The 13,608-nt window shown below is 44.4% G+C and overlaps 1 protein-coding gene across 1 annotated transcript in view; it reads right to left on the bottom strand.

Moving 5' to 3' along the window:
* Positions 1 to 12,829, bottom strand: part of LOC121442200 (small membrane A-kinase anchor protein-like) — a 60,224-nt gene extending 47,395 nt beyond the window's left edge. Inside the window, exon 1 of the mRNA XM_041643667.1 lies at positions 12,602 to 12,829. The gene's annotated coding sequence lies outside the window, so the exon portion shown is untranslated. The remainder of the gene's footprint in view (positions 1 to 12,601) is intronic.
* Between the last annotated feature and the right edge of the window lie 779 nt (positions 12,830 to 13,608).

The following is a 13,608-nucleotide window of genomic DNA, read 5'->3' as shown; positions in this document are numbered from 1 at the left end:
TCATTCCCCTCTTGAGAGTAGGTCAGCTGGGCAGAAGCTGGGCAGAGTCTATTTCTTGGGAATAGACTTATCATTAATTCATCTATAACTGACTAACCACATTTTGGCTATTACCGTGTTTCATTTCACTGTAAAAATATTTTCTGTAAATTCTAAGCACGTTATGCTTTGTAGACTAATTGGTTCTTTCTTGGCCTCTCAGCGGATGGCCCTGCCAAGGCCAATCAATCATGGTCTAAACCCTCCAGGGCTGTAAGCTAAGCAAATTCATTTCGTTATAAGTCGATTATCTCAGGCAATTTGTCAGAGTGACAGAGCTGTGGCTTTCTCCTCCAATGGGGCTGATGCCTCTTTCAGAAGAGAAGTCACATGCCAATTTGCATGGGAGTTTTAGAGAACTTTATTCGGGGTTCCTGGCATCTTTCTCCTTTGGCAGTTATGTGGTGTCTCCCCGACTCCACTTTCTTTCTCTCTATATCTCTTCCAGCCTGGCTATATTCTGACTTGCTATATGTCAAAGTAGCTTCTCTATTAACCAGTGGTAATAAAACATAGTCATAGCATACAGATTCTTCCATTTTCTGTCTAAATAAGAAGGAAGGTTTTAACTTTAACATAGTAAAATTGCAAATACAAAACAATTATCAAGCAAGAATTATAGTTACAATATTTAATCCATTTACATTTGGCAAATTAAGGAAAATACTCTATCATCTATCCTGTCTTTGTGAGCCTAAAGTTTTATATCTAATTTATCCTTTATCATAACTAAGGAAAACTGTAACTATAACTATCTGTCTTCAACTCCATAAAAGACTCCAGAAGCATATAACATTACCTAAGTAAACAGGAAGTACATTGTAAGCAACTTCCAGAACTAGAATTGACAGAGACATCTTGCTGCCTGGAAAGTCACCCAAAGTTCTTCTGTCACATTGGGGCATCCATCTTCAGCCTACAGACCCATAGGATCTGGCAGACTTTTCCATGATGCAGGAAATTTGAAAGACTGTTTTTGCCTATATTGGCAGTTTGTCAACCACTTTCTTTTATGTCTTGCAGAATGTCCGGCAGTTTCTTCTGTGAAGCAGTAACCCTGAAGGACCATTCTGTCTTCTGGAAAGTTCTGCAGTCACTTTTCTGTGGGTCCTGCATGTCCAGTTTATACAGCATACCATCAAGCAGTCCAGGCAAGAGCAATTTCTTGCCCAAATGGCTAGCCTTGTCACATTGAAGTCAAATTCCATAACAAGTTACTCCAATGCCCATCACCCTCTTGAAGTAGACTGGTGTCGTCTGAAGCTGACATGTCTCATTGTTGAAAAAAGTCTAATTTCTTAAAACCTTTTAAATGCCATATTCTGTAGGTCTTTGAAGTATTGAAGATTATTTATCTAGCTGAAGTATATCTCTATATCTCTAGAAAACCTAACTAAACATAATTAAAAGTTTGGCTATGATAGATGACTATCAGTTAATCTTATAGTACATACCTCGTTTATCTTCCTGCGTCTGAGAAGTAGGCGTGAGAGCCCCACAAACGTCTATGGTGTCCCTTCTCTGTCACGGCTGGAAGCTATGATCACCAGTGATGGCCCATAGGGGTACCCAGAGGGGCAATGGAAGCTGTAAGGGGCAGGACTATCTGGGAGGTTGTTAGATCACCGGGGTGGTGGTGAGGGGATGGGGGGATGGCCCAGAAAGAAATAATTAGATTTATGAGACTTTGGTGAGTTCTCAAGAGACAACTGTTGCAAAGTTTAAGACTGGCTCCCTCCCAGTCTCTCTGGGTTCGTGTTTTAAAGTGTGATCTCTTCCTCTTGCATGTTCGGTGAAGTCTACCTTGTGATGTAGTCAAAATGACCAGCACTCAGGCCGACTAGATGTTGGTACCAAGTTCTTGAACCTCCTAAACTGGGAACTAGATAACCCCCCTTTCCTTATACTCAGTTCTGAATATTAATAACCTCCTACCTAGATGAATACGCAAGAAAAATGTAAAAGCCTACTACAGTTATCGGAAGGCCTTGAGGAATATGCTATGTCTTAATAAGCTGAAGAGGGGAGGAAATAATTATCATAAATAGAGCAAAAAGAAGAAAATTTTAAACATGCCGATTAAGCAAAAGTTATTTTATGTAGAACATAAATAAATAATAAATAAACCCAAGAATTGTGGGCTGTTAGAGTTTATGTTTGTTTACGCGCACACATGGGCGCGATTTCTCTATTATCTATTTATCTGTCTGTTTCATTTTTAAATACAAACATTAAAGGCCTAGGGCGGTTTATTACTAACTTCACAAGCGCCTTACATGGTAACCTAGGGGTCCTGCAAGGCTTCATGTGTAAATACTCAGCTAAGTTTACCTAGAGTTAAAAGAGAGGATGTTGGCACATTGGCTAAGTTAGCACGGTAACACTGCTCCTTCAGATGCGTTTACGGTGTAATATCATACCTCCGCTTGAGTTTACTAATGCAGTATCACTTGGTGGCTAATGGACACCGGGAACTCTGAGGCTCAGTCCTGTGTTGGAGATGATGTACTATTCAGTAATTTGATGACGAGGATTGGGACTCAGCTACGAGGAGGAATCTGGTTTCGTTTCTGAAGTGGAAAACAGAAAGGCAAATAGATAAACTCAACCTCAAGTTTTGATCTGAAAACGGGCCTTTCCATGAGATCTCGGACTCGCAGGGCAGGAACCATGTGCCTCTTTATAAACCCCTTGGCCTTACCAACTGTCATGTGCCTATGTATAACAAGAACTGCCTTTGTTCCCTGAGTAGCTCTTTGCTTCTCTAGAGGCTTCTATGGTGTTCCTCGCACTGATGTCTACCAATGCCCCTTAGAAAGGCATAGAAGGGCTGAAGACATGGCTTGATGAGAGAGCATTTGCTGGACAAATATGAGGACCTGAGTTCTAATCCCAAGTGCCCGTGTGAAAATCTGGGCATGGTGGAGTGTAGCCATTATCCCAGGGCTGAGGGCAGAGACCAGAGTTTCCCAGGGCCTCACTGGCCAACCAGTTCAGTCAAATTTGCTGAGCTTCAGGTTCAGGGAGAGACTCTGTCTCAAAAGATTAGCTGGAGATAGAGGAAGACAGCCAGTGTCAACATTGGCTTCTATAGGAACACACACACACACACACACACACACACACACACACACACACAGCACCAGCATACAAACCGGCACACACATGTAAAGAAGTAAACAGACAAGCAAAAATTATACAATTCAAGACTTTAACCATGAAGAAATTGTATGAGCTTGCACCTGCACGTACATGTTGAAGAGCTGTGGGAGTAAATGGGACACAATAACAATTCTCTGCCTCCTGGGATGGGGCTTACACTCTTTCTTGTGGTAGGCTTGCCCTTCAGGGCAGCAGAAAGGGCCAGCACCCACTGCCCAGAAATTGGATGAGGGGCAGGAGCGTCCAATGCTCCAAATGTCATCTTCCTATGGACCATGGTTTACAACTTCATAATTTGGGGGAGCAGAGTTTTGGCGATTGTGATACAGTCTACATGTAGTAATGGTTCTATCAAGGGAAGAAGGTGTTTGTTTTGATAATTTTCTTTCCTGATCTTTTACCTGCTATAGGCATTCTGCTTTTTCTCCATTGTCCCTGCCTATTATCTTTGTGTAGCTCTCATTGCTTCATCTTAGTAGACCCTGAACTAAACACAGAGCTAGCCAGCAGAGGAGGGCGTCAAAGGAAAAAGCTCGATTCCTCCCTGCTGTCCCAAGAGCTGCTGCAGTGTAAGCAGGATGCAAAGGCCTCTCTTTTTAAAAGGGGTCTGGCAGACTATACTCTTTGTTCTCTGTGAAAAAAAAAAATCTGAATTCAGTCGACGCCGTGGGGATTCTTGGCAAATTGAGCATCATTTCATACCGTGATACTTTATCCGAAACACTGCTAGATTTTTAAGACAAAAGCAATTTTCCACTTCCTGCAGGGCAGCATTCCCTTCCTGGCCCGGTATGCCCTTACCCTGTGGCGCCTGTGGGGTCAGGTGCTGGACGTCTGTCATGTTTTCTCTAGATCTCAACAACCTTCGGTGTGGTCCTTGGCTAGCAGACCAGAATTGCCTGGTGTCCCTTAAAAACGGCACGCTTTTTTACTTTCCTAACCCAAACTACCATGCTAGTTTCTCTGAAATGGGGCCCAGCATGGTTCCTTTTAATACTTCAAGGGCTAAGGCCAGAAAGCCACCGCCCCAAGCCAGCCACACCCTCCCCAGCTGCCACCAGTGAACCTCCCCAGCTGACAAAGTGAACCAGGGTTTTCTGGTACTGGATGGCTTCTCTTCATTATGCATGCCCTGTTTTCCTTGAGAAGTTGGGGCAAGCCCATATATTGAAACCACAGAATTTTTTGGAAGTAAATGGATATTTCCTTTAAAAAAAAAATGCCTATTCTACTCCATATACTGGCTTTGTGGGAACCTCGTCTGTTTGGATGCTCACCTTCCTAGACCTGGATGGAGGGGGGAGGACCTTGGACTTCCCACAGGGCAGGGAACACTGCTCTTTGTACTGGAAAGGAAGGGGAAAGGGGGATGGGGGAGGAGAAGGGATATGGGAGGAGGGGAGGAGGTGAAAATTTGTAATAATAGTAATAATAATAATAATAGCCTGAAGGAAGCAATTGGGTCTTAAGAAAATGTTGTGCCTTCAAGTCACTAGAGAATTTTTTCTCCTGTCTCTCTCTCTGGAGACTACTCAGATCTTGGGGAATCGCAGAAAAAGCTGTATGTAGGGTAGATAAAATTGCCATGTAAATCTGGACACTCCCAAGAGGCTGGTTGTGGTAGGGGGGCAACGTGTGACCAGAGAGGATCTTTTGAGGTCACCGCGAGTAGAGACACGGGGATCTGATGAAGAGGAGTCTAGCACACTTTACGATGATCTCAGAAACACCCTGAAGAAACAGTACCCACACCGCAGAAGGCTGGTGCAGAGAAGCACTGCTAATATTGACATTACTGATAAACATTCCCATAATCTACATAGATCATCTGCACCTGCCAAGGGACCTTGTTCCCCAAGTGTGTTACCCACAGTTTACTGACCTATAATTCTCTTGACTGCCAGTTTCCTGTACCTCACAGTATAAATGTCTTTACCCTATGATAACATATATAAAAATCTACAAAACTTAAATGGCAGAAAACATCATTTCCCAGTAAGGCTATTATACAAATACATTTTATTAATATAGTTTTTCTCTTCGTTATTTCCTACAAAATTACAAAGCAGCACCTATGAAGCAATCAGAAAGTAAAACTCTCAGAAATTCCATGTAAGACTCTTGAGAGCTTGCAGCTGAGTCTCTCCAGGAAGAAACTGAGAAATTACAAATTTTTTTTTTCAACCATTAGACTTCATTGGCTTTTCCTCTGCAAGTTTTCACACGATGTTTAAAATTTTAGATGGAAATATTTCCCTCTCCTCTGTTTTTCTTATTTGCTAGGTTTTCGCGACAGTGTCTTAGCTAGCCTCGAACCTATGATCCTACTGCCTCATTCTCTCCGAGGCTAAGACTTCAGACACCTCTCCGATTTCTTTAAAAATGTTATCACGTGGGGGCTGGAGAGCATATCTACTGCCCTCTGTTTCAGCTTCTTGCTCTTTTTAGGACCCTTTCAGGCCACTCTTTTATGCCTTGAGGGTTTATGTATGAGCTGCCAAGATTCAGAGCAGCATTCGTTAACACACATACTACAAGGAAGTTTTGCCATTAGAAGCCAAATTACAGAGAATAGCAAGTATTGCTAAAATTCTTTCCCAGGGTTCCCCAGAAGATGGAGGCTATTTGGCTAGGAAGGTAGTCCTGCACACCCCCTGTGGTCTTCTCAATTTTTTTTTAATAAGAAAAGGTTAGCAATAAAGAATTCAACATTCCTTATGACTGACAGCTTTTGTGTACCTAGGCCAAGTGCCCCCCCCCCCCCCCCCGCATTGCTACAGGAAGCAGAAATTCTGTCTTTAGACTTGTTCAGGGCAAGTGCGCTGGGCCCAGGTAGAAAGACCTGGCTGTGCTAACTTCAGCAAGTCCCTCCCTTCCTCAGAGCCCAGTTCCTTTATCCATGAAACAAAGGCCTTAGAAGTCTGATGTTGGGCCATATTCGATAATGCTGGCACTGCAGGCATGCATATTCCAGGCTGAGTCGGGGCTCTATTAAGTAATATCTGCTCTATTAAATAATAAATATCTCTATTAAATCATAAATATCTGCTCTTTGCCCACGTCACATGTCGAGCTATGTTTCTTCGCTCTAGAGAGGAACGTATATTCCTGGATGAGCATGTTTTCACTGCTGTGTCATGGCGTTGATGTCCTGATGCAGCACCCTGACCTCGCCCGACTCCACTCTTCCAGCAGGACCCTTTGGGAACAAGTGGTACTCAGGTTGCTGACGGACAAGGCTGGATACCTTCCTGAAATCAAATAGACGCATGGAACCGCCTACTTCTATTGGCAAACCAGCGCCTTCTCAGCAGTTTTAAACTAAAAGCTAAAATCGGTTTTTCTTCAGTTCCGATGAGAAATGCTGACACCTATGTGTGAAGAAATAGGAAGACAAAATCAGGGAGGAAAGAAACAAATCACCCAACGACAGCTTTCATGAAATTTGCTCTCCGCGACACTGATTTTATATCAGATGTCCTGTTAGGTACTGCCGCTTTGTTAGTCTTCGCCTTAGCTCAGTGAGGCGTGCGTTCTTCCTTCACAGATGAAGATGCAGAAGCAGGTTAACTGGGCGGCTATCAGAGTCAATCACAAGCCTGCCCACTCCAATGCGTCTCTCACTGCAGCGCCTGACCCTCACGGTTTAGACAGAGCAGGAAACATGGATTGGTGAAGTGCAGAAGCCGTGTGGCCTGGACTGTTGAGAAAGAAGGACTCCATTGCCCAGAAACATGGCTCCTCTTTTGGTGTACCTAGATGGAGCCCACATGGTTGCCAAAGACTGTTTGGCAGTCTCTCGTTTCAACTCTTCTCTCCAGCTTGTGTTTCTTGTTGGCAGCACTGTAGGATCTAGGAATAGAATCTCCTCCGTTGGGTGAATTTAAGCCGTTCCTCAGCGATGTCGCCACTTGACATTGCCACCACGCTCCTTCCTTTGCTGGTAACCGTTCTCTCGACACTGAGGGAGAAAGAGAGTCTTTGGGAAGCTGTCAGGTTTTCATAGTGCCTTTCAGATTCTTGGGCCAGAGACAAACGATTCAACTGCTTAGCAAATTCAGTGGAATCTCTTTCTTTCTCTTCCTGGGTGATTATTGCTCCCGGGCAACACCTCCCATGGGTCGTGAGTGGATTTACACAGACAAGAATTAAAACCTGCATCAAAGAGATAGAGGTCCCAGGCTGCCAGATTCAGAGCCAGCTGGGAAACTAGCTAAGAGGAGAAAGAGCTAAAAGCGTCAGTGGCCAAGAGCTCACTGATGATTAAGAGGAAAGAAGTAAACGAAGCTGAAGTGGGTAAGGAAGACAGAGTTAGGGAAACCTGGCAAAAACGAACTTGCTATGGCTAAGAGCATAGGTGGGGATGTGTAACCTGGCAACCTAAAGTGGCAAAATTATCACCAAGGTCATGCTGGCCTTCAGCACGACCCTCATGCCCCTGCCTACCGAGTGGTGGGATCACAGGCATGTGCCACTGTGACTCCTCAGTACAGGTACCATAAAGACACCTGAGGCTACTTAGGTATGAATATATAGAAGTATCAATAAGTTGGAAGGTAGCTCTTATAGAGCAGGCCGGCCTCGAACTCACAGAGATCCTCCTGTGTCTGCCTCCTGAGTGCCGGGATTAAAGGCACGCACCACCACCACCTGGCTATATTTGTAAAAGTTTTTTTTTAAGTCAGGTGCTAAGGTTGCTACACAATATGAATTTGGGCAAAACGCTAGTGGAATTAAGAGCTAGAACCCACGAGGCAGAACCATTTATGCGCACAACTGTGGTGCAGTGCGGTCCATGCCGGGGCTGAGCCATGAGGAACTGCGAGGTTAGGATCGGCACCAGAGCATCACGGGGCACCCGGAGGGCCTGTCTGAACCAGGGAGCAATGATTTGAAACTGTGTCAACGTGTTCTGCTGGGACAAAGACATCACAGAATAGACTGAAAGAAGCTAAGAAACCATGAGGATTATTTCATGAATGGCTAAGCAGCAAGGAAATGTACCAACAGTATAATAAAGTATTTTTGAAGAAATAGTTCCTTCTAAACTAGCTAGATAGAAGATAAGGCCGAATGAGGGCTGGAGGAAATGGGTAAATTAGAAGGAAGAAAGAAGAATCAGAGAAAACCACGGTCTGCGTCAGATCTGAAGAAAAGGACTGGAGGGAGATAGCAAATTCGGCGTTTTATTTCAGGAAATTTATCAGCCAGCGTTGAGAGCATTGGTACAATTTATTGCTCTAATTGTGTGCAAAAAGGTGGAAGTGCTGTTTAATAATTACCAGAGCCATCAGGAGTAAACTAGAACGACAAGGGAAGTAGTTCCCCCGGCAGGATCGCCCATGCTGTGCAGACCTGGTACCCTCCACTTCGGCACCGACGCACACTGACCAAGAAAGTAGACTCGTGCTGAGCATTTGTGGGGTGGGGAGAGAGAAGTAGCCGTGGGAGTTTCTAACAGAGGAAACCGGCGTCCTCTCAGAGGTTGGCCTAGGGATGCATAGGAAGTGACGTCAGGTCGAGGCTGGAAGGATGGCGAGGGTGGTGCACAGAAGCGGCAAGGGGCAGGTGGACAGATTCGGACAGAACTTGGGTCTCTAAATGTTTCACTCGATTCCCCCCATCTATCTCCACTCCATTGTTTTGTTTTGTTTTAATCTGTGATCGGCGTTCCTTCTCTTGTTTCTTTGAACACTCTGGACAGAATTTGTAAACATCTGTTTCGTGCGATTCTGTTCTTCCAAACCGTGGGTCCCACTGCGTTCATCTGCCGGCTTCCACACGCGGTTGCTTTATGGTATGATTTTCAATTCTGAGGGTCATCTCCTCAGTAAAAGAGCATTCTCCGTGAGGAAGAAACCCACACGGTACTTTTCTCTTGTCTCAACTTGAGAAGAAGAATCGGTCCTTTTCCAGACTGACTCCCCATCTTTAGGAGTCTCCCTCCACCCAGGCAACACGTCGTCAGATTTTCCTCCGTGCAGGTGTAGATGCGGGTTTTGATTTCCCGCAGGTCAGCTTACTCATTCAGGATCTGGTACAATAACTTTCTTATTGTTTACCTGAGACTGTGGGCAGAATTCCCTTAGTTTAAGTTTCAAAGTCATCCCAATCGTTTTTGACTCCTAGATTTACCTAAATATATTTTGTCCAAGCTTTCCTTCCAGGACCCTGATTCCCCTTCCAGGACCCTGATTCTTCTTCCAGGACCCGGACTCTTCTTCCAGGGTCCAGACTCCTTTTTCTGGGTATGGACTCCCCTTCCAGGACCCAGACTCCCCTTCCAGGGCCTGGACTCCCCTTCTAGGGCCCAGGATCTCCTTGCAGGATCGAGACCTCTGTCTGGAAGAAACAAGCCTACTGATTACATACCCATCCGCTTTCACTCACCTCAGTAGTTCTGATACTTCCGGGACGCTTCCCTGATCTCATGTTATTTATATTTTCCAGTTGTCATCGTGTTATTCTGTGTTTATGACGAAAGAGTCTAGGCCTGTTTCTTATCATTTTACGATTTATTGTGATAAACATGAACATCTATTTAAAACCACTTAAAACACCATTTATAGTATTCTTATGATTTCTAGACACTTAGAGGACAGACAAGGGGTCAAGGGAAAGCGAAGCGAGATTGTGCCAAGGCTGGTATATGAAGAGTTGTGCATGTCCTATTAGGAATCTAAGTTCATGTTCAGAGCAGAGGACTGAAATATTTTAAAGGTAAATCCCATTTTTAAAATGTAGGCTGGAGAGCACACTGGATCACAAAGAGGGTGGACATGGGAAGAAGGGGACAGCAGTATGGGGTTATGTTGGGGACTTGAAACAAAGTGATGCCTGTGGGCATGGGTAAAAATGAATGGATTTAAGAAATATTTAATGACCCCCTGCCTAGGAATTGACTTGGGAAAGGACTATCGCTGAGCCAGAGTTTGTACTCTGGTATTTGGAAGGCTTGTCTGAGCAGTTGCTAAGGCCTTTAACAAGACAGAATGGGGGGTGGGGGAGGGAGAAAGTTTAATGACAAATGTCTCGCCTTTAGTTTGGAACATGTTGAGCTTAGGGCTTTGGGGAGACATCCAAGCGGAGACAAGAAGACAGCAGGAGGCTATTTGGATTAGAGCCTCAGACGGTAAAGGAGAAGAACAGAGTCTTCCAAAGAATGAAGTTAGAACAGAAAGAGAAGAACCTGGGGCTCACTTTGAGGAGTCCCATCAGCCAATGGCTGGGGAGAAGTAACATCCAGCCAAGGGAGCTACAATAAAAGCAGCTGGAGGGGATGCTGGAAGAAGGTGATGCCCCTCTCTCCCTGAGGATCTATTACCAATGGATGGATAGGACGCCAAACTGAAGCTATGGTAGAGATTCAAGATTATTTATTGATGGCCAGTACTTCCAAGGGTTGCAGGTAGAGGAGCAAGAACTGGCCTTGGATAGGGAGATGGCAACTCTGAGACGATGAAGAAAGGAAGGGCAGGTGCATGTGGGATTCTAGAGGAAGCTTGTCTTTCACGCCCAGGCTTCCCTTCTTCCGCCACCACGATCAGATAAGCAAATAACTCAGTCTTGCACTGACTGCTTCCGTGGCTTACTAGACCACATTACAGAAGAGCAAACCCATGCAATGAATCCCTTCTACATACTAGCATATATATGGACATATGTATATTTATTATACATAGATAATAAAATAAGATACTGGGCAGTGCATGTATGCCCTATGCCTCTCTGATTTAACTTTCTTAAAATTTTCTTTTCTTTTCCCTGCCTCCCTTCACAACTATCTGCCCCAAGATATGGAGATTGCCTGCATACACGCTGATCATGTCGTGTGCGTGACCATACTGTGGGGGTGCCTGTGGAAGCCAGAACAGGGGTTGGGTGCCTGGAAGTTGGAGTTAGAAGTGGTTGTGAGCTATCAGACATTGCTACTGGGTTTTTCCCAAGCACGAACACTTACTGATGGGCACTCTACTTCCCTCTCTGATTGACTTTTGATTGACTTCCTATCACATTTGCATCAATCTCTAACTCACTTGGCCTCTATAGGAAAGTATGTTAGATACGGTTAGCTCATAAGCAACAGAAATGTGTTTCTGCAGGTGTGGGGATGAGAATTAAAACTCTGGCGTCAGTGTGGTTGGGTTCTGATGAGTGGTTTCTTCTGGACCACAGACTGCCTCTTCCTCGTGGGTTTCTCATATGCTAGAAAGGGACACACAGCTCTCTCGGGTCTGTTTAATAAGAAGGCCGTTCAAGGGTGCTGGAGAGATAGCTCAGTAGTTAAGAACACTGGCTGTTCTTCCACAGGACCCAGGTTCAATTCCCAGCACCCCCGTGACAGCTAACAACTGTCTGTAACTCCAGTTCCAGGATCTGATACCTTCACACCAATACATATAAAATAAATAAATTGAAAAAAAAAGAAGGCCATTCGAGCCAAAGGTCCCATCTCACATAAATTCTCAGTGAGGATTAGAATTAAGATTCAGCATATGTGTTTGGAGATGGTGAATATGAATATGTATCTCCTACACCCATATTATCGAATATTATTTCGATTTTGGGGATCAGAAAAACTTAGAGTTTTTCATGGTTTATTGGCCAGGTCATTTATTTTCTCAGCTTACCTTTGGCTTCTATTTCTTAAACCACCAGGAACAAGACTCGTATTTCTTATGTAGTAACCATTTGCTCCCAACTAAAGTCTCCTATAAATGACCTTTCCCTAACTCCCCTCAGTATCCTCCCAAGGTCTTGAAGGAGAAGTTCATTGCTCGGAGAGGATGCTAACAAGGACTCAGCCACTCCTGGGTAAATATGAACAGCGACAGAAGGCAAGGCAATGTTTGCAAGTCAGTTCGTAGACTGCGCTGGCAGTAAACACCCTGCAATAATAAATCTTCTGCTTGCCGAGAGACACGGTGCAAAATAAAAAGGGAAGTAATGTTTCATATGCAGACAGGAGCACAGGAAGGACTCTTCCGAACTTAGATTCCACTCTCCCTGACCCCTTTCAGCAGAACTCCAGCCTGATGGAAAGACTGAAGGATTTGGTAGCAGACCTAGGTTTGAATCACGGTCTTAGCCCCGTGGCTTTGGGCCAAGGACTTGACTGCTCTATGGCTCAGTTTTCTTGTCTTCCAAACGGCAGTAATCAACCTAACAGATTTGCTGAAGAGATGAGAAAAAGCATACAAAATTTTGATCCCCTGAGGCACCAATAAGATGTCTTTTACACATTTTTCCCCTTTGTTAGTTCTTTAAAAAATGCTCCCCCCCACCATGACTCACTGTGACAATGACTTGTTGAATCCCTACAGATGCATAAGTCCCCCCAAACCACCCCCCCCCCACTAGACTTTTTTGGAGCACAAACTAAAGCAATGTAAAAGCTTACCTGCTCTGCTGCTGGGAAAACCCAGAAGGTCTCGGCAAGGGGAGAGGGCCTTTTCATAAAACTAAGCCACTGGCCCTAGACAGAAAGCCACCGGCCCAGCAATTGCTCCAAGTGCACAGTTGCAGGACAGGGAGGCAAAGAAAGCTCGCTCCCTCAGCTCGTGGGCCAGGAGGAGTGTGTGGACAGCTTCCTCCTGACTGCCTCTAACTAGTTTTCACCTGGACTCTAGGTTCCCACCGTCAGGCTGCCAAGCCGGGGAAATTCTCAAAGAGCAAACCCAACGGCAGCTGGGTTGGACATCTGTTAACAGCACCAGACAACTGAACGCCACTTCTGGAATCTGTAAACATTAAATGATCTCACGGCCAGCCACGCCTGACCTTGACACTACCCCCACCAAAGACTGATTGGATGTGGGGTGCTCACCGAGATCCACAATGAAGGGAAGCAAGGATGAAGACAAGACGGCATGAACTATAATGTTTTTCCATGTGAGGCAGCGATCTAAACAGCTTAAAAAATTACGGGGTATGAATTTTATGTCAGCAACCTTTAATCATGTGTTCCTTGCTTCTGTTCTCGGCCATCTAAGTGCCCATTTTCTGGTTTGTGTCACAGGTACTATTTTAGTAATATCTAATTTTTTTTAATAATAAACATTCACCTACTGCCCCATGCCTTTTATCTGTACCACGTATACTTTCTACTTAAGGAATTGAGTTTCTTTAGGAATGTAGTACGGTTTTTATTAATACATTATTGTATTCCTAAAAGGAGAAAGTTATGACAAAATATTTCTAGTACTTTCTTTTCTTCTGCTTTTAGGAAGAGCCCAAGAATAAGAAAATAAAAGTGTAGATTCCAGAAATAGGAAGTAGAAATAAAGAAATATAAAGTTGTAAGCCTAGGAGAATGAGAACAGATTGTTAGCAGCTTTCTCAGCAGCCTGAGGATTAACTATTAACAGTGGGTTATTTCGCTTTACAACCCATAGCTCTATTTACAAG

This window comes from Microtus oregoni, unplaced genomic scaffold (assembly GCF_018167655.1).
Source record: "Microtus oregoni isolate MIOR12 unplaced genomic scaffold, Mior012 000087F_ref0000451, whole genome shotgun sequence".
Classification (NCBI taxonomy): Eukaryota; Metazoa; Chordata; class Mammalia; order Rodentia; family Cricetidae; genus Microtus; species Microtus oregoni.
This window is presented reverse-complemented; position numbering and strand designations above follow the sequence as displayed.